Consider the following 18,828-nt stretch of genomic DNA (forward strand, 5'->3'; position numbering starts at 1 on the left):
TGAAAGTGGAAATGTCGAATGAATTTTCATGAATTTTGATTGTACACGCATTGTGCGCGAAATCGTCGGCGTGTTTCGAATTCCATGGTCCAATGGTTGAAACACGGGCGCAAGACTTTTGTAAATATATATTCCATTTTTCCTCCCCCTTTTTTTTTACACGAATCGCAATATTCTTCCGCTTTGACGTATATAAACGCTTTTCGAATAAAGCGTTACGCGATGCGCAAAGCAATCCACTTGCAGCATCTTCGGGAACACAGGTTTCGAAGAAAAAGGTAATAGAAACGCAGCTTTCAGCGGCGCATGATTTCTTTCCTTAGGTATAGAGGAACTTTTAGAATCGTGTCATTAAGGGGACTGAAAGTTTTCCCTTTACTGTACTATGTACATATGTACGTTACAGAGCGAAACTTTTCGTCGTTGAAAACCGTTTCCGGGAAAGTTAAGTTCGAGTTTGAGCTCGAGGTGAAAATCATTGGGAATCGGCGCGAAGTCGAAAACACGCTCGACTCGAGCAGTTTGAAAGAAGGATGAAGGGATCGACAGGGTAGAAATTAACTCGTGGTACGTTATTAGATTTATATTTCTGGAGATTTTATCATTTTGCGCTTTGTACGATACGCGTAAGATAGGTGTTAAAGTTTAATTTATTTCAATAAACCGGAGGACAGTAATACTTGAAGTATCTGAATCAAAGTGTCTACTATAATTCGTGCAGTGACGTTCACATCCAGCAGAGACGTCACCAGAGCTATCAATTTGTTTATTATCTGTAAATTGATCGTATGTTATGAAGGAATTTACCTTCAAACGATGTTCGAAGTATGTACACTTACATTCTGAAGGGAAACACCAGTAGTGCCGACGAGATCGCCAACAGCCCCGACAACGGGTAAACCAGCATTTTCGGCAGTAACAAACTATTCCGGTGAAAATAAAATAGAAAAAATACGATGAAGAAATATCGAAGACGAGGATAGTAAAAAAATTTAATTCTTACCGTCGCGAAGCAGAAGACCGCTAAGAGGATAATAAAAATACGGCTACCCATTTTTCTTGTTGTTATTCTTGCTACTCGTTCGACTTTCACTCAAGTTTTTCGATGCCAAGCATTCGCGCGGTTTGCTTTTATACAAATTTCGCTATCTTTTTGAAATGCAATTTTAGTTAATTTGACTTTTCTCAAGATAAGTAACACGAAAAGTCAATTTAAGTCGTCATTCAAATTATTTTTAAGCGGTGGTTTCGTCACAGAAGTAGAGATATAGATACGTTCTAAAGTTTTAATTTATAATTTAATATACGTGTAAAACAATTTACAATAATAGTTGAAAAGTTTTTACGTGTTTCTTTGGTGCAAATTGCAACGGTTTACGATGAAAGGCTCGATATTGGCTATTAAGAAATGTAGACAAGGAAACGTTATCATAGCTAATGAATAAGGGTAGTCCCGGTATGGATGCAGCGTTATGCAATTAAGGAGAATAAGATAATTCGCATGATTTTCAAGTGCAGTTCGAGCGAGCAGTCAGCTCGAGGGTAGATTACAGAGAAATTACGGAGATCGATCGATAACGAAGGAGGTCAGAGGTCGAGATGGAAACAATCAAGAAACCGGAAGGATCTCCGGTTTTCGCGCGAGGTTGCAAGGAAGTTTGAAGGGGGCGAACGTCGTGTTCGCTCGAACAATTTGCTTTCTATACCCTTTGGATTTCGACGTAATCCAAAGCTGCTTGCCAACCGTTTGACCACGCGCTCGTCTAATCACTCGCCATTACCTGGAACCAGCTCGCGACAAACTTCGGTCATTAACAGTGGGTTTGTTTTCGCGAGCAGCCTCCTTCTACCTTCACCCGTCCCTTCGCGTTCCTTATAATCAGAGTTTCGAGATTTCAGTTCGTTCTCATTACGGATTCACCGCGAATCGCTACGCCACTTATGCCAATACCTTTCCATCCCACCCATTTTCCCTATCCTACCCTATCCCTACCCTCCAACAGCCCTTTTCCCATGCTAATCCAATTATCTCGCGATAATTATTCTCAACCAGCTACCACCCACGATGCGACTTCTTCGTCTCTCACATTCTACTCCCTCGCTATATATCTTTTTGCTTTCAATGAAAACCTTTCTTCTCCAGACGCGACGATGTTCCATTTTTAAAATGAAACAAGTGGCGGGTATTCTTGGTAATCGAAGGTGTAAAATTTTCGATAGTAGTCACGGCGAAAATGATAAGAATGAGAAAGGAGTATCGAGAGAGGCGATAAATCAGCATTTCAATAAACTTCTCTCTTAGCTTTTAAAGCATTTTGTTCTCATCTGGCCTTTCCTTTGTTCCTCGAGTGCTACTCAGCACCGCCAGGCTCGCCGCAACGCGGATTAAAGTCGTGTAAAGCATTTTTCCAGTAAAAGTACGGCCACTTTGATTTTGATAAGTTACGCAGAAAGCGGAGGAGAGTTTTCGTGTTAGCTCCGCGAGACGGTAACAAAGTGATATCGCGAGCGACTCTATAATCACGGGACATTACTCTTATTATCTCTGCCCGGGGTAGCGCAGGCAAATTAAGCCGTAAAACTCTGCGGTAAAATACACGCTTCCCTATAAAATATGTTCACCCTTCCGCGCGTTCCTGGTGTATTCGTTAATTATTTGCCCGTTACATTTTCTCGTTAATTTATACTTTTATCCGAAAATTTTTTACCGCTCTTTTTATCTCAGCGAACGTTCGTTTAATCCGAAAATTTGCTTGTAACGCGTTGACGGAAACAAAGTCCGATTATCTTGTTTCCGACCGTTCCGACGTTTTCGTAGAAACGATCAAACTAATTAACGCGTTTCAACGAGGAACGCAAAGGTCGCGCGTATTAATGAAGTATTACCCAGATCGTTTATCGTTTCGTAAGCTCGGTATAATACGAAACGCGACGCGTTGATAAACTTTACAACGGACTGGCAAATTACGCGACCGCGAGATTTGCATAAAAATAACGCTGCCCCGTAAACGTAAGCTTCGCGATATTGCGAAGTTTATGGGAAAGTTGCCTCCGCGTGAAACAAACCCCGTGCAATGGGAACATGTCACCGGCCAGATACACGCTCGCTGTGTTAATTAAATTCTCGTTAGTCGAATATTCTCGCACGGTACGTGTACGTTTTTTAACTTAAGGGCCGAAAGTTTGCCGGGCCGGCCAAACATTACCCTCTGACCTTTCTCCGCAACGAGTCGTTAACGTGGGAAAACGGTAGGTGTCAACGGTCCTGGTCTGATAAAACAAAAGAAGAAGATATAACAGTAAAAGTAGCGTGAAAGCTACAACGGTTATCTTTCATAGCTGTAAAATATCGTACACTTGTTCTCGCGTTAAAAAAACAGGGCTAAAGAAAGGAGGGATGATTAACCGCGTGGCTTCTCGCCAACGGAATACTATATTGTATACTTTTAATGACCGGTAGCTGTAATGAGAACTAATTTTCATATGAATCCGAGCACCGTGAAAGGTGCGACTAAATTGGGCAAGTTTTTTCCTGCCCTTCTCTACCCTTCCTATGTTCTTCGCAAGAATATACCTTCCGGGATCCATACACGCGCTTCCGTTACGTTTCTGAAGGAAAAAATAAAGAGCTATCGAGTATGCTTTGATCTTTGCTCCAAATTAGCTGAAATAAATTTTATGTGAAATTTGTCGAAACGGGGAAATAGAGGACTCCATCGGTAATCGCTGTTTTCCGAACTGGTTCGATTCAACGATGTATCTGAAACGCGACAAACAGAGTAAAAAGGGGCTCGCTGCTTTGGGCATGGGAATTTGCGTTTGCCATGCTGTTCCATTGTTCGTTAAAAGTCTGTGAATAGCCATTCAGTTAAGCAAATCGTGGACGCGTGTAACGCGGTCGGTCCGGTTGCCGGTAAAAAACTTTCTGCTCACCGCATGTTATTTTGTTATGGTCGTTGAATGGCGCTTGATTGATCGTCGCGTGTTTGCAACGCGAATCCTTTTCGAAGCGGTCGCGCGGCCGGCGAGCCGCGGTGCGAAAACTCGCCCTCGACTCGATCGAGCTTCCACGTTTTCCGACACTTTTCCAGGCTCAACACCGATTGATCGTTCCCGCAAACGAATCTCCTCCCCCCCGAATAATGCCTTTATGATTCAATCGCGATTAATTCGATTAATCACTCCGTTACCCTCGATAAATTGCAGCCGTGACTATCGTTTTTCGAGAATCGCAAACGACGAGGATTGAATTAATTACGAATACGAGGAAGGATTAAAGACAAACAGGGACGATTCTGAACAAGGTCGGAGCGTGAAGCGTCGAGACGCTTTGGAAGGGAAAATCGTAGGTAGTAGTCGAGAGTTTCTAGAAAATTGCAACTTCTTGTATTCCCTGGTTTACTTTCGTTACCTCGTAAGTGTATTTGCTCCCGTCGCTTTTCCTATTTCGCTGTACAAACGGCGTTGAGTACACTTTGGATTTCACCGAGAGCTGTGTCTTTTGCATGACTTACGTCACCTGACTTCGATGAAACTTTCCAGGCTCCTAGAACAGCCTGTAAAGTTGGCTTAGAGGAAATAAGGGACACCTGTTCTTTTAAAATCAACGGAGATTTCAATTTAAGACGTTGCGAATCCTTTGAAAATTGCTAGCCTAGAATGTACGTTCTAATTCGTGGATGAAGGAAAGAATGGAGGAGAAATCGTCGGGTGTTTGTTATAGTGATCGATCTACTTAGAGGTTCGAGAGGATAGAATTTAGCTTAGGATGTACGGTACGGATGGAGGAAAGGAAGGATGAGGGAGGATAGTTTAGTAGATGGAGGGAAGCTTTCCTTAGCAGGGTGGACAACAAATGGCCGGTCGTAAGGGTAGGGTTACGTTAACGGAGGCCAGGTTGTTGCAGTTTCACCGTTTCTATCTCGTGTACGGAACCTCGAACGGATGCTGGCAGAAGGTTTTTCCCGTGGAAAGGTTTGATCCTCGGCCGGACAGTTTATAAGCTTGTAACAATCGGCACCGAGGGATTCCAAGTTTTCCCGTTTTCGCTGGTAATAGCCGGGCCCGGGCGATACCTTGAAACATATCCTCGACCGAGGGTTATCGCCTTCCGACACTTTCTTTATTTTCTTCGCCCGTATGCACGGGATATCGCGCCACGTTTCTACAACTTTTTCAGATATCCAGCTGAGAATCTATTGCGGACACCTTGCACGTTCGCGCCATCTTTCTTTCGCGATCGTTTGCCAGAGATGTGCTAACAGAAGGAAGATCAATCAAAGTTTTTCTACTTTGTTCGATTGTGTTACGAACAATTACAGCTAACCGGTTGAATTTCATTTATTTCATTCCGAGGGGATTTTTTATCGTTAGAACATATTTCCTTATCGGAGTCTCGTAAAATTCTAAATACTTCCTGAACCGTATATAGAAACTTATTGTCACGATGACAAAACAAAAGAAAAAGACAGTGCGAAACATATTATTTTTCATTGTTTTACTATTATGTAGCAAGCTGATAGCTAAATTTTAAAATTGGCTATTCTTATCTTCAAAAATTGTAGTTTCAATATGTCTGTCAGTACAGGTCTATTTCCATCGTAGTGGTCGACGTGTTAATACACCGGTTGTTCGTCACACTGAAAATTGTAATTTTGTAGTTATAAACGTCCCAGGTATTTCAATATTTCGAAACGAGTTTCTTTTCGTGTCGTTCATTACGCAAGTGAGTTCGTTTTGTGCCAAATATTCGAACGAACAACGGCAAGTCAGGTAATATAAAAAAAGGGGGCAAACATAGGAGGTATTTTATTATATCGGAACGAAAAAGTTAGATGATGTTTCGCGTGATTGATCGATGCACTCGACGCGGAAAGGCGTCTGACCAGAACGCATCATACTACTTGCCAGAGTCAGACCGCGCAAAGCGTTCGATCCCCGCTAAGCTCCGTCCCGAAATAGTTAATACGTAACCGATACATCGTTTATCACTGTCATGATCGTAATAAAAATCCGTAAAAATTCCTTCGCTACAAGATTACTACTTTTTTATATTACACGTCGTTTTCAAACAAGGAGACCGTGTGAATTGCGAAAGAAGGATCGTTGGAAAATCAGGAAAGTGAAACAGCTCGACCCTGAAGGAATTCAATAGCTGGAAAGGTGTGCACGTGTACGTTTATTCGATCTCGCACATCGGGCGAATATTATAGCGGGAAAAATGGTTACGACCATAGAACGTAATACTTTCGTATAAGTTGAGCTGTTCTTTTGTTTAGTACATACCTGTACGATGTTTCATTGGAACGTTCCAATGATGTCGTTCCGTTTACACGATTTCTTTATCGTTCTTGCTGCACGAATCTGCCGGTCGTAAATCATTTTATTTGCGTTCATCTCAGTTTCGAACCCTTTCGGGACTCGAGTGTGCACAGGGTAAATATTTAACGACAAGTTTGCGAGGGAAACGAAAGGCAAAGAATTTATAGTGTTTGCAGCTTGGGTAGTGTATTAACACGCTGGCTGTACAACGTGCTTTCATTCTCTTTTTTCTTTATGCTGGTGCAATTTTAATGATGTTTTAGCGACCTAACACACGGCGCAAAGTTTCGAACCTGAGCTCGAACGGTTCGTTGTAATCGAAGTAAAGAGTCGATGGTAAGGCGTGGATAACCGTTCTTCTCGAGAGACAAGTTACCCCGATTCCGCTTTCCACCAGTTTCCCTCGTTTTTCTTACTGGCAGAGATTCGTAGAGAAACGGATTCTCGGAGGATAGATTTAAATCCAGGACACCGCGAACCAGGACGGCGTGTAGGTTATATCTCGCGTGTCCGATAAAAGACGAAACGTGGCCATTGATTAGGACGACACTTGGTCCCGTGTGTTCGACCCGTTACGGTCACTAGTCTGCCAACCAGTAAATTCTCCATTGGAATTGAATTTTCTTCTTCTTTTTTCGCTCGAGATTTCAGTTTCGTTTATTCCAACGAAACTCTTTTTTGATAAACAAATAAAATGATAGAATTTTCTGAAAATTATATTTTAATCAATTCCATTCCCCCTCGACCTGGATAGACGTCTGTCGTTTTGAAAAGGTTCGCAACACCGAAGAGGGTGCTTCTTTGATAGAAAATTGATTTTACATCAGCGTCAACTATTCTTCGCGTTGACGCAGAACCGGGATCGCGATCTTGGAATTGAAAATGGTCGATAGCGAAGGGAAGAAGAATCGTGTTGGACCAGGGGAGGAATCAGCGGTGTCGAATAGTGAAAAGGCTTCGTTCGCGGAATAGCTCGCTATCGGCATCTCGAAGATCGGAACATTCGTCTTTAGTCCTTGTCGGACGTTTCTATTTCCTCGAATACTGCAATTTCAAGAATACCTGCATTCAGATTTGTTTCTTTGCAGTACGCGCCTTTCCACCTACGATCTCTTTGTGAAAATTCACTTCCGTTTCGATTTCAAATTTAATCAAGAATCTTTGTACAACGATCGGTGAAAAACGGTTCTTACGAATGATATATATCATTATCCATAATTTACTAATATTAACGAGATTCGAGTGAAAGTAAGCAGTATCGAGGGGGAGAAAGGAAAGAAGAAAAATCTCGTCACCGAAGTTCCTAAAGATCGCTTGCATGCCAAGCACGTTCCTCACCTTTTACGAACGAGAGCTCGCTTCTTGGGTCCAGAGTGTTCGGATTCATAAAAATTTATGAGAAAAATGAATTGCTCGACAATCCCATTCCGGGATTCTCTAACGGATATTTATAAGGATCTGTTCCGGCTTTCTTTGATAATGATCTTCCTTATCGCAGCTTCTGCCGGCAATAAATATACCGTCGAGCGGGACGTTTAAATCCGTTTGTAATAAGGTAAAAGTGAAAATAAATTTTCTTCGTGTCTCGACCACTTCGTGAATCGAGCTTTGTCACGATAATACTTTGAGAGCTTCGGCTCAACTTGTTCCGGGTAAAACAATCAAATAATAAATCTAAACGTCGAACGAAAGAGGGAAGGGATGCGTCTGTTATCGTTCGAAAAACGCGACAATTCGAAAGGAAAATTGGAAACCGCTTTCGAATCGATCGAACCGATCGACGACGAAGAGAATCGATTGATCCATCATCGTCGTCGATTGACGTTTCTTCGTGAAATTGTTCCTTGGTTTTCACCATTTGCCAGAAGAACGTATTTCTCGCCGGTCCATCCTACGTACTTCCTCTTCGTTGAAAATTCCGGACGGTCTTAAAAACGATTCGATAAATCTTGCCGAGTTATACGTATCCTTGATTTCACTTTTTACGATCTCTGCGTAAAACGAATCTCCGGCTCTGTTACTTTCCTCCGTTGGAGAAACTTTCAATATACATCGGTCGTATGAAACTTTTAATAAGAAGATTAACCGTTAAAAAGGTTTATTTTTATCGAAATCAGTTCATCGGCAACGAGAAGTTAGGGGATGCGGTAACTTTTTCGTATCGCCTCTATTTTCCAAACCGTTCATCAAGTCCCTTTTTTTTTTCTTTTCATCGTTGCTACCAGGCATACAATTCTCAGTGACGTCGAAATAGACCATTCGACGGTTTTTACAGTCCACGGACTAGTTACAGAGGAGACGAGATGCCTGGTCAGCCAGAATTTATGTCATGCTGCTCGCTCAGCGCATCGCCGTGCTCCACGTTCCTGAGATATTTATGCGGCTAAGCGAGAAGGTTTAACACTTGACTGCCGAAAAAGCTGTTCTCACGCCTCGCGATGGTCACGAGTTTATTTTGCACTAGCGTAGTTGGTACATCTCGTTACATCTTGCTTCAGGCCTTATTAAACGTAATAAATTAACGTTATTATGTAAAAGCGAATAGTCGAAAGAGGATTTGTTAACGAAGACAAAGTTTTTAATTACGGACCAGTTATGCAGCTGGCGGAAGTAATTAATCAATGAGGTATTTCTGTTAATACCGTGAAGCGTTCGATCCAAAGTCAAGCGCGATGCAACTAGGTGTTTCTGGTATGCTCACTAGAGGAACGTGTAATGCTCGTTAACGTGTGCCATGTCTGGCTTTTCAACGTGTTCTTAGCCGTCGTTAACAAAAACATCCCCTTCGAGGTCTTCCTGGAATTCGTGTTGGGATGCGAACAAGAATTTCACCTCTGTTTTGCACAGTTGGATCCCGCGGTTCTTCTCGTCTGGCGAATGCATTCTAACATCGATACTACCTTTATTGTATTTTTCTTTTGTACTTTTCAATAGCCATTCATATCTCTTACCGAAACTTTCTTAGAAAAATCTACCTATTGTCTGGATTTTCGAAATAATTCAAACGCGGAGAAGAAAAGAGATATATCTGAGAAAAGAGTAGCTGGGATTCCTCTTTCTTTATCCAGGGAAAAGAAAGTGGTCGAGGTTCACCTCGTAACAAGTATATAGCCAGCTTATAGCGGTGACCGAGGTAGCGAGCAAGTAACCTCGGTACTTCATAAATTTTCTTTCTTTTTAGACGAAAGAGTTCGTTGATCTAGCGTATCTAGAAAAGGCCAGTTTTATTGTACCACCGAGTGATATATAGGTTTCTGATATCAGAAAGCCGACCGTTTGCACGACACGATTGGCTTTCGGGAAACTTTGAAGACGGCCAGAAATAAATATCCAAAATTTTCGTAAATTTACCATTTGCTTCGACTTTCCGCAGAATTCACGTTTCATTAACTATCTCAATTAAAAAAATTTAAGTACACAAGGGAGTTTGGGATGGAAAATTATTTTTTATCCAGTTAAAAGTAGGTCGAATATAAAAGTATTAAAGGAAAAGTCAATATCTAATGCAAACGACGTGAGATGGTAAAAATTAATAAAATTCACATTTGATGGATGGAAAATATTAAAACGCGATTAAGTGGATCCCGATTACATTTTCCATCCGTCGATGAAGAATTTCTCGCTAATAGGTTTCCACGAAACAAGCCCGATGGTACGTTAAATATGGTAATGAGTTTCGACGCATAGGTTACCAATAGTCATCAATTATTCTGAATAATGGCATGCAAATAGAACGACGCGTAGGCAATTAATGTCACTATTTGCACAGGCTTATCCTCGGTGCATAGTGCACGTTGGTATAGCATTCGCCTGTACGTGTATTTGTCGATCGTTGGTAGATGTAAGCAAGTGGCAAACGTGCGATACCGATCGTCTGTTTATAATATAGTCGATATCATTTTGTTATACATGCTCCGAGTTATCCGAGACATTTATGATTCAACTGAGTTTCACCAATCGACAGATAACAGATACGCTTCGATTACCTATCTGGAAGTTGATATACAATTCACGAAACTTATTAATGTGATGGCCGTAAGGTGTCGCGCGTGTAACTCTATTTTTTCTCGCAAGCGGTCCATCACGGGCCCTGTCGGTATATAAATAAAATCTGTGAATGTAGAATCCAGGCATTTGGGGCAGGGACCATTCGCGTCAGTCCCACTGGACGAGTTTTAGTGGACGGTTCTCGAAACGAAACGCCATAATTTTTTCAATTGTAAATTGTGTTGTCCAAAATAAGTTAGTAGTCGAAATAAATGATACACAATATAATATAATTGCACAATGAAATAAGTTTAAAGCAAGATTTCGTTTATCGGAATATGTCGGAGAACAATGCATTTTGGGTAACTGGAATGTGGGAATAATAGGAGCTTACTAATTCCCCTTTTATTAATAACTTATTTCTTGCTGGAATAATAGAAAGGAGCTCATAGTCGGAAAATGGAGTTGAACACGAAATTCGACTACTTTGTTGGATGGTTTACACGTGAGTCGGTATAATTGAAGTAACGCCCGACAATGGCCCCGCTAACAAAAGGTCAGCAGCAGGTTCGGCGAAATTTCGTTGGAATAAACGGAGTTCTATTATATTATAATACTTTAAAACGGGATGTCAAGTTTTTCACCGATTTCGCTGTTAATTTTTATTTCGTTTCTCCTTTCCAATCGTAAGCTCGGAACATTTGGTTCCAGCTTACGAGCCGACTAGTGGCTATCGAAACGTCAACGTTAAGCTCTGCATCAAGCAACTTCTTCCCTCTACTCAGAACTTTAGAAGAGGTCTATTTCCTCGCGAAAACTTTAATTGCCTCTTAAAACCTTCCACCGTCAACCAACGTGTCTTCGAGTGAGTATCACGTTGCACATTTAGTTTTCTTTTAACATCATTCGTACATATTTTCTTCAACTGCTATCGAGCTTTCTCTAATATTTCTCTAAATATTACAGTTACATCAGTTATCCGTTTCAACTGACGACACTGTTATCGATCAGTGCAGTTAACCAGATATTTTAAACGAGTACCATCTCATCGCCTTTAAAAGTTGTTCAGCTTCTTGTTAAGGAACTTCTGGGGCGAGTTGCAGCACGTGTGGAGGACGTCTGCACCTGGCTGCAGCCAAGTCGATTCCTAACGTATAAAATAGGCAAGCTAATCAAAAGTTTTCCAGGGTGCATGAACGATAGGTATCCGGTTAGGACACGTAAGAACTCGCAAGCCATTGTCAGTCCATTCGCTCGCTGATCTCATTTGTTCGCGGCTGGAAAAACTCTTTCAATTTCGATCGTGAATTACGACCGGCCGCATTCGCTACGTGCTCGCGATTCCGTAACCCGGGTATACGACGTAGAATGTAACTAAAGAACTGGTCGAACACGAAAACTTTACCTACCTCTCGCTTGCCCGTTCAAATCAAATTATACGAGTAATCGAGAAGTTGAAACCGCACTCCGTTTGTTGACGCTCGAACGACCAGCTCTGCATATTTTACGTATTTTCCAATCTCTCGTTCGATTAATCTGTACGGATAAAACAATTTACAAGTATTTACAATTTACAATTTCTGTTTTTTTAATTTCGTGTTCGAAGAAGATAAAAATTGCTATCATCGTTAGGAGAGAGACGCGGTTGAAGAGGTTTCGCGATGAGATTATAAGTACGCGTAGGTGTCGGTGCGGTCTTCCTAAGAGGATGCTTCACGTGTTCCTCGAGTGTTTCCATACTTGCGTGTAACCCTTAATTGGAGACGCTGCCGACGCAAAAATAATTGAGAGATTTGTTCACTGGAGATATTTCAACAACGTTCCCTCCGGCAATGTCGCATATTTCCTTCTACCAGCTAACGTTTCGATAGATATTGTATGTAATTGCAGATTACAAAAATCTTTTTTCGAAGAGTTAAAGTAAATTATTTAATTCAAGTGCAGTCACCTTGAATGTTACATCGTTTCCGAGCGATACGCTTTTTAACATAACTGCATGTTTCAGTATTTAATTAACATTTGCTACGAAGTTTGTTGCTTATCGTCAGCTTTAATGCTTCGTTAGCATAACTAAATGAGACTGATATTCAGCCGTTTCACGGTTGCACTTTTGTCAGTGATAAATGATACGGTCGCCCAATGAACGCAACAGTAGATAGTGTCAGTTGAAAGTCAGACACGCTTTCCGTAATTTTCCTTCAACTTTAACCAGATCGTTCTCTTTTCGAGCTTCGTTTAATCATTCTCCTTTCTTTTTTTTAATCAGAATTGGAGAAAAATTTAATTACATGATTTCGTAATTGCAAGTCAATGTAACGGATTTTAATCGTGATATGATAAACGGAATTCAATTAAAATATGCTTCGTAATGGGTTCGAAGCATGTTGGTTCGAAACATTTTAATGAATTTCGTACTCGAGTGTTCTTATTTCTATTTTATTTTCATTCGATAGAAAAATCTGCTTTCAGAGTCGGTATAAAAAATTTAATATCCTCCGAACGAGTGCTTTTAATGTCAAACGAATGTTTTATATTTAAGTAGGCTATTTTTAGATTTTATCGTGTGGAGCTCTTTTAGGAGCAAAGTACCATCGTGCCAGCGATTGTGTAATTTTTCGATAAGGTTTAGACGAAAGAACGGTCGCCGTTAAAGAGGCACCCGCATTTCGCACCTGCAAAGAACTGCTCCACCATAAAACATTCGTCGACATTACAGCTGGGAATTAAGTGCGAATTGAAGGAAAAAGCTTCCGCAGCTTCGCGCTTCACTTTTTTCTTACTCCTTCGCTAAGACCACTTATTCCTTTCCGCCATTTCCTTTTTCAATTCATTTTTTTGCAAAAGCAAAAGTTAAAGTTTATTTAAATATAAATTAACGCTTAAGGCCGATGTAAAGCTTCGTTCGTGAGCTTCGCAGTGAAACTGACTACGCATAGTCAGACGCTCTATACTTAATTGCAATTTTAGTTCTCAATTTTCAATTTACGCTCCTGCCACGCGAATACCAAGTTTACTATTTAGATACTGCGTCGTTTCAAGTTTGCGATCGAAGCAGCTTAAGGAAATGCAGTTGGCAATGTAGTGGCAGCGATTCGATTGACGTTGGAAGTTGAACAGGGTAGAGGGAGTAGATCGTTAAAGGAGGCCGAATAGTAGAAGACATAACGAACGGAGAATAAGCGAAAGACACACAATCTCGGTAATGGGAAGACCGCAAAAAATGGCGTGAATGGAGGATTCAAGCGACGGCAGCACCGACTGCCAGAGGCTCCTGCGACTCTATAATTAAAAAGTAGAAACGTAGACGGAAATTGTTGACGCTGAAGTTCCGGACGTCGTCTCTTTTTGTCCACCGTTATTCTGCTTATCTCCTATCTTTTTTCCCCCCGTTTCCACTATCATCGACTCGTATTCCCTACATCTCGCTTCTGCCTTTTTCTCGTTATACGTTTCAATTCTGATAATGAAGCGAACGCGTGCCTCATCGATCGCGATGAGAAAAATCGTGAAAAAGATAAGAAGAAAACTAATTGACGCGTTTCGATGCAGGATACCTGTTGACGCGATTCGCACCTTCCAATGGGGCAAGTTGAACAACTTAAATAACAGGAAATTGCGATTTCTCCTCTGGTTTTTTCTCCTTTTATTTTAACATCAAAAGGAATAATAGCTCTTTCGATTAAGGATGCGCCTTTGATAAACGACGCGAATCGCCGGTGGCCTCCCTGTGGCACGGATCGTGTTAATCATAGGAGAAGGTACATAGAAATGTTAAAGAGTTTTTGTTCGATGCTTCTTTTTGTTCCGAGTTTCTCGTTCCTCGAAAGTACACACGAGCGTGAATTGTACAGAAGTCGAAGAAGAATCGTGAAAGCGGTCTAGGGTTGCAAACGATGCCGGTCCGAAGGAAACCGCATCATTTCCGATGTACCGTATCGTCAAAGGCGTTCTGTCGTTTCTGTGGTTCGGTTAAAGGAGAAAACCAGTTGGTCGTATTATGTCAAGGTAATACGATGCGCAGGGTAAAAGAAGGCTGACATCGAAGTCGACGACGGATCGACTCTTTGGTTCTTCAAACGAATCGATCGAGAAACGTTGCCAGAACCGTCATCGTGAACGCGGGGCAATGAATGAAGCAGAAATTGCGATTTTCAGCTTCACCTGCTTCGTTCCATCCCCGATCTTACGCCTACCTATCAAGAAATATGATTTCATGCCATTTTACCACTCGACGTGTTTCAAACATTTTCGACAAATTCGAACTCTCCTTTAAATTAATATTTTTTTCTATAAGTTAGAATTGTTCAGGTATTACGAATTAGAAATATTTCTCCATCTCTGCTGAATGGTCGATACACGATTCTTTACACTTGCAACAAACAGCGTCTATAAAATATACTATGGAAATCGTATACTTTCCATTTATATGGAACACGATGAAAATCAGAAACAATGTTTCTTTTCGATTTTGCTTTAGCTGTATGAATATGACGTTCAAACAAAGTTTCAAATTTGCATCAATGTATTATATGTATTTCCATAAAACCTTTATTCCTCTACTTTTCTTTCCCCGGTATTTCTGGCCCCGGAACGTCATGAAAAGCAGACTGTTTGATAAGTATAATTGGTCTGTTCACCCGAAAGAACTCATTAGTCTTTCTTTGCAAAATCTTTTTTCTTCCTCTTTCCCTTTCGTTTTCTCGACAATCAGAGTGTAAGTTCTGTTTGAGGAAAGCAGGAGATCATTGTTTAACGTAAAATACATTGAAACGTTCGTTACACCGTTAATCGAAGCAAAAGCATTCTATTGTTACGTCATTCTGAATACAGAATGAATCGTGTTCCTGTTGAAAGTGAATTATTTTCGTGTACAGTAAACAGAGTGGTGGTGGTAGGAGGAAAAATTGTGATGCTTGAACCAACTCAGTTCGTTTCTGTTCGACGCTAAATTCCCGCGAGATCCGAGCTTTCGATGCGTTACATTTTAAAAAGCAGAGAAGCAGGTCGACCGAAAATTAGATTTCAACAGCCGAGCCCTTCGATTCCCGTCAACCTTCTACTTATTATGTAAGAGGTTCTTTCTAATTATTATTCCAACTTCTTTTTTAAATTCCCATTCTAAAAATATCAACTCGCGAGGAAGATAGGATGGTTCTTTTATTAAATTAAATTAAAAACACAGACCGTATGGGAACGCGTGTTAAAGAAGCGACGAATAAAAATAGCAATCACAAATTAAACAGAGGAAGAAAAAAGACGAAGATTCGCCATCTGGGGAAGATTGCAGGGCATCGAGAAAACGTTGAAATCTATGGACGTGGTGCTGCTTTTCTAACGGCTCGATATAATATCGATCCCTGGGGCTTTCGAGTCCGCAGAATCGAAGCTGAATCCGCGGTGTCGACGAAACAAGAAAGCTACAACCGGAAACAGAATTTCTTCGACGATACCAACTTTAATTTCATACATTTATTTAGTTCTGTTGATTTCTGAAAAATAGAAGGTTTCTAATACCCAGTACCTTTGTCCCGAAGACAAAGAAAAGTACTTTGAGGCACCGAAGGTGTAAAGAACTCTAAAACCCTTTACCTCTTCATTCACGGTAGACGAGTAGCGATCTATAGTTAAATGGATTTCGAGCGTTTTCTCGTCGAGCTTTCTTCGGAACACTGTCTGCAACGAGTATTCCTTCTATTCGCGAACAGACAGCAGAAAGTAGACGCGCTTTGTGAATCGTTTCATCGAAAAGCGTCACTCGATGCTCTCTCGTACAGGGTGTTGAAAAAGAAAGAATTTATACCCTTTTACTGCCGAAAGCGAGCGGAAAAATATTTAACACAGCTTTTTCCTTTCATACCCTTAATTTTACATATTTACAAAATTAACGTGTTCTACCACGTTCCATTTACATTATCCCGGGTAAGTAAGCTGCAACGTTAATGAAACCTTGATATGCAAGAAGAAAAACAGAACACGTTTCCAACCCAAAAGCCAGGAACCATGTTGGATATAATTCTTAATTCATTTTAGTAAGCTCCGGGGCTATTCTTTTTTTAACACCCTGTACAAGGGCGGTGGCAGCCGAGGTGGCTTTCTATTCTAGAAGATGCAAGCCCTCTCTTGGTCTTCAAAGGAGCAAGTTAGACGAAATACTTTAATAGAGAAACGCGACGGTACTCGAGAGAGCGCGAACGACGAAAAGGAGGGCTCGTTACTTTATGCCGATTATTACGAGGAAGCTATTAGGTTGGTAACGCCGAAGGGAGTGCAGCCACTTTGCAGGCCCATACTGGCTATTATCTGCGTGTCGGTAACGCCGAGTGGAAAATCAAATTTTCTAGCAAGAATCCATCAGCTCCGCGTGAACGCGTTGCGGAAAGTTCATTCGAAAGCTTCATATTCGCTCGTTGTTGTTGAACGCTTCCCTGCGAAAACAGTGGTCGGAAAGTTTCGGAATAAATGTTCTATACACCGGTTATTTTATGGCGCGTGAAATTTTGATACACTCTGTTAGGGTGTCGACGTTTAACCCCTTTGGATCATTTGTACGATCGTCGTGAAAATTGATGAATTAATATCTCGTAGCGATTTCTTTTCATCCATCACGCGTATACATTTATCGCGGTCGAATATCCCGGATGGTTCAAGGGACGAAGATTAGTCAGCGGAGCGTGCATTGTTCGACCTTATCCGAGGAAGTCGAGCGTTCTAACGTAAATGGCCGATGTCAAAGTTTCCATCGATAGATTGGTATTTATAGCTGACCTGTATTTCATTTAACCGAAACTATCGGCCGCTTTGTTGGCAGAGTGACGGCTTAATGAAGCTTCCTCCGTGTAGCTTTGTTTCAACCGGAAGGCGGTAGCATGTAAGGGGTGCCGAGAGACATGACAAGCGAACGATGTCCGAGATAATCTCGTGATTGCCTTCGCCCCCTTCCAATTACACCCACGACACGAACCGTATGGGTATCTCAAGATTACCACTTTTGCGAGTTTATAATTCGTTTCGGATCCACCAGCCCATCGAGCTGTTAATCGTTCGACCGCAACCCTCGAGACTACCCTCTTCACCGCGAATAACAATTCGTTTTATTTAGTTACACGTCGAGTCGTTCTATTTTCAAAGTTTCAAGTTTAAAAAGAAAAAAAGGAACGTGTCGAGTTTGCGAATGCTAAATGTGGAACAGTTGGGACGCAGAAATTGTAGCTGTATTCTTATTACTGTTAGGCTGCGCAAACGTGCTACTAATTAGCCCTTTGACGCCGTTGATGGCAATTACGCCTCTAATTACGGCTAGTTACTGAATTTCCAGAAATTGTCACCGAACACCCTGCCCCCTTTCACGGTTTAACATTTGTAAATATTTTCTCTTTAATCCGTATTATATAGTTTCCACACTTTTCTCGTTGTTGAAAAAGTATTGGTATCGAACTGTAGCGTTAATCGTGAACTAGGTAGGTTTCGTAGGTTCTTCCTTTCTTGCCTCGATTATTTATGGAGCTGGAAATGGGTTTCTTCGGGGAAGATACGCTCGAACGTCAGGTCAGTTGGTAGGTTAATAAGTTGCAGGCCGAAGATGCCGTGGAAAAGTTAAAATCTTTCTAATTTGTTAGGAATCTCACCGCTTGCAAATTATTTACGACGGAGATTGAGAAGATAAGTTTTTAAGGAAAGGTAATTGGTCGATGTTCGGGATAAAATTTTCATCTTTGGATAAAAGGATCAAGCGTTACGATGCCAAGGATAAAAATAATCCTTATTAGTCCTTATTTGTATTTATGGCAAGACGCGATCGGGAAAAATAGGGGGAGAAGCATAAGTATACTACTTTTCGGACCAAGTTCTTCGAATGCACAGAGCCGCGATAGGAAAACTGCTGCTGTTCGACAAGCGAGGCGTGAAATTGAGGATTTCTACTCTGCTGTAACAGCAGAAAACACTCGTATGTTCTTCCTGTTCCGTGGTTCGTCTTTGTCATCAAAGCTCACTGGCAATCTTTGAAGGAAAATTCGATATCCAAGTACTTTCCTCTAAAACCATTGTATCAATTACTTCTTGAACGATTAAACTTCGCCTTTCCTAACAAATTCATCACGCTTCAATTACCCTACCGATTCTTTTCAATTTTCATCGCTCCTCTTAAGGATAATTCATGTTCCTTGTTCCAGGAACTGGTACATTTTAACCTTCCGTGTACTTGCTTAACTTTGAGACAACATAACAAATTTCTGTCGTAAATTCGAAACTTTCTTCCTCATCTTTTTCACCGTGCACCATTATGGCTTACCGGAAAGAACAAATGCTTCGACTGTAGCGATGGTTGCCGGTAATCGACCATTAGGTATTTGAAAACGGAAAGTTTCGGTTATGGAGGGTGGTCAAACACCGGTAGAATATTGCGAACCTGTCTGTTGGAAGATTAGAGCGGGAAACTGGAAGGAAGATGGAGAGATGGCATAGCTGGACGCAACTATGCGAGCAAACTTGCCGAGCACAATGTCCGGCTAACTATGCTTA

The 18,828-nt window shown here is 41.2% G+C and overlaps 2 protein-coding genes across 6 annotated transcripts in view; one reads left to right on the forward strand and one right to left on the reverse strand.

Annotated features, from left to right (window-relative positions):
• Positions 1–18,828, forward strand: part of LOC114870850 (tubulin glycylase 3A-like) — a 43,334-nt gene that overhangs the window by 11,046 nt on the left and 13,460 nt on the right. Inside the window, exon 1 of one of the 5 annotated variants that reach the window (XM_046285567.1) lies at positions 5,624–5,675. The exons of 3 other annotated variants lie outside the window; for them this stretch is intronic. The gene's annotated coding sequence lies outside the window, so the exon portion shown is untranslated. One more of the 5 variants, XM_029176008.2, reaches the window with a different exon arrangement.
• LOC114870926 (lysosomal acid glucosylceramidase-like) overlaps positions 1–18,828 on the reverse strand; it is a 32,251-nt gene that overhangs the window by 10,752 nt on the left and 2,671 nt on the right. The window lies entirely within an intron of this gene.

The sequence above is a fragment of the Osmia bicornis genome, chromosome 4 (genome assembly GCF_907164935.1).
Source record: "Osmia bicornis bicornis chromosome 4, iOsmBic2.1, whole genome shotgun sequence".
Classification (NCBI taxonomy): domain Eukaryota; kingdom Metazoa; phylum Arthropoda; class Insecta; order Hymenoptera; family Megachilidae; genus Osmia; species Osmia bicornis.